Consider the following 3,145-nt stretch of genomic DNA (forward strand, 5'->3'; position numbering starts at 1 on the left):
CCCCAGAGCCCTTTAGCCCCCCAGAGCCATTTCACTGAGCTCATCATTGCAATACCAACACTGCTCTCTGAACTTGCCTTTCCCCCTTTTTGCCCTGAAGAGCCGCTGGTCCTTTAGCAAATGTTCAACCCCCTCAATACCCCTCTAAGCAGAGCTTCTTGACCTTTTTTTAAACGCCATGGCAGCCCCCGGAACCCTCCTTAGACAAAGATGTTTAAATGCGTAAAATGAAATACACAAGACCTCGAGGAAACCAATTAGATTAAAATAGTTATAAAATATATTTTAATTGTGATGTGTGCTTCTTTACTGATACGTTAACTAACAAGGTCCAGCAGCAGGTCTAATCACTGATTCTGAAGCAGCAGACACAGAGCAGAAACGATATTATTATCTGCAACAATTGTAACATGATACAAAAATATCGTGGTTTAAATTGGCAACTATGTCACAGGCAATACAATCCTGCTGTAGCATCATTATGTCTATTTCATAATGAAAAGAACTGGTAAATTTCAGTTAGAGAGAGATGAGGAGAGCAAGGATGAATTTTTCCCACCCAAATTCACAGAACCCAGGTGAAGAACTCCTGCCCTAAAGCAAATAGAAATAAGCAGTCTTGTTTAGAGGACAAATGAGGCACAGAGAGGCTAACGGTTTGGTCCGAGGCCACACAGCAAGTTAGAGCCCCACTCTGGTACTCCTGTCAGAGGTGCTGACCAGTTGGTCTGGCTCAGCTTCTCCCCTCCTTAGCCTCCAGTCTTAAAACGAATACTAATCCATGATTTCATCCTGAAATGCTTCCAAAAAGATCAATCGACTACATTTGCTACTATTAGTGAAGCTACAAAACGTTCTCAAAAGCACTTTAGGAAATGGAAAAAGCTTTATGGATAATACAAAACACAAATCCAAACCCCATAAACAGACTTGCTCTACCAGGAGGAATTAGAAGATTCATTTCAACTGAGAAAAACCCCTAAGAATCCAACTACTGGTGCCCTTTTCTGGGGGGAGCGCTGTAAAATTAGTAACAAGGCTGCTTGAAGAAATCCTTCAGACCAACGTTCAGATTTAAAAGAAATATTTACAAATAAGTCCACTGTAAGCTCCACTTACTATGTTTTGGTGGCAAAGGGAGATGTGACCATTGGGTCTTCGGGACCTGCGTTGCCAGAATTCCTTACAAAATTAAGCACTCTGAGGGAAGTATACCCCCCAAATAGACTAATTTCATACTTTTCCAGTAATATATAGCCAAAAGAATGGGACAGCACATGATTATTTCTTCATCTAACTAATAATCTAAATGAAAAGGGGGGCAGTTGGACTCTTTCTCCCTTTTCATAAATTAAAAGTAGATCTTCCCCTGAATTTTCTCTTCCTGTCGCTTTTTCCTACATCCCAGGGCAGGAGGGTTACTGACTGATGGACAGTCATCCCTCCTTTACGCAAGATGCTCTGAGCGTCCCATTGAGCTCTCACTGAGGAAGCTGACACCCACTCCCTCTGCCACTTCCTTGGGGCTGTCTTCCTGTCCCACATCCCCCTGGCATTTGCATCTCTGCTGCATCACCTTTCACCATACTGCCCCCACCCCAAATCTACCACCTCCTCCCCAACTCCTGCTCTGGGTCTACCAGCCTTCATGGACGAAGATGGCTCCTAGCCTGGCTCCAGCTGCCCCAGTCCTCCCAGCATCTGCCCCCCATCCTCCCAGCATCTGCCCCCATCCTCCCAGCATCTGCCCCCCATCCTCCCAGCATCTGCCCCCCCATCCTCCCAGCATCTGTCCCCCCATCCTCCCAGCATCTGCCCCCCATCCTCCCAGCATCTGCCCCCCCATCCTCTCTGCATCTGTCCCCCCATCCTCCCAGCATCTGCCCCCCATCCTCCCAGCATCTGCCCCCCATCCTCTCTGCATCTGTCCCCCCATCCTCCCAGCATCTGCCCCCCATCCTCTCTGCATCTGTCCCCCCATCCTCTCTGCATCTGCCCCCATCCTCCCAGCATCTGCCCCCCATCCTCTCTGCATCTTCCCCCCATCCTCCCAGCATCTGCCCCCATCCTCCCAGCATCTGCCCCCCCATCCTCTCTGCATCTGCCCCCCCATCCTCCCAGCATCTGCCCCCATCCTCCCAGCATCTGCCCCCATCCTCCCAGCATCTGCCCCCCATCCTCCCAGCATCTTCCCCCCATCCTCCCAGCATCTGTCCCCCCATCCTCTCTGCATCTGTCCCCCCATCCTCCCAGCATCTGCCCCCCATCCTCTCTGCATCTGTCCCCCCATCCTCCCAGCATCTGCCCCCCATCCTCTCTGCATCTGTCCCCCCATCCTCCCAGCATCTGCCCCCCATCCTCCTTGCTCTCTGCCCACCTCAACCTTCTCTCACAGCCCGAGTTCTGCCCCTTCTTGCTTCCTGTCCCATGTGTTTTCTCTCCAGTGTTGACCCTTCCCACTCTCAACATTATTCCTGCTCCTTCCAGGTTTCTTGATCCCAGTTTTCAAGTGTGACTGCGTATTTGAAAAGCAGGCTGAAAATATTGTGAAATGATCTCCACAGCAAGTCTAGTGCATCCATCACCTCACTCCGTTACCATGCTTTTTTCTTGTGATGCGGATTTTTAGATTTGCTCTCTAGCAGCTTTCCTGTAGGCAGTACGGTATTGTTAACTGTGGTCATCAAGCTGCACATCACGTCCTTTTGCAACATATACAAATACTGAATCATTACATTGTACACCTGAGACGAGTATAATGTTACATGCCAATTACATCTCAATAAAACTATGTAATAAACAAGAGGCAGGTGAGTGGTGCTGGGGAAAGAGCTTGCAACAGAGGGACCCGGGGAGACCTTGGCCTCAGCGGTCAGCTTCCGTCCTCCCTGGGCACGAAGGGCTTGGCTGGATGGTTGCTCGGGTCCTCTGACGACTGCGATTCTGTGAAATTCCGGATGCCACTGGCCATGATGATGCACGTAGGTATTTGCTCTCGTGGTTGTTTGCGGTCCCCAACCTGCCCTGTCCTGTCTGTTTCAGTCATGTTTCTGTCCCCACATCCCCACGTCGGGCTGCCTGCCCTCCCCCCAGTGCCCACACCCACGCCCTGGGAGCCCCCGAGGCCTCCCCGGCCTTCTCGGCC

This window comes from Balaenoptera ricei, chromosome 9, assembly GCF_028023285.1.
Source record: "Balaenoptera ricei isolate mBalRic1 chromosome 9, mBalRic1.hap2, whole genome shotgun sequence".
Taxonomy (NCBI): Eukaryota; Metazoa; Chordata; class Mammalia; order Artiodactyla; family Balaenopteridae; genus Balaenoptera; species Balaenoptera ricei.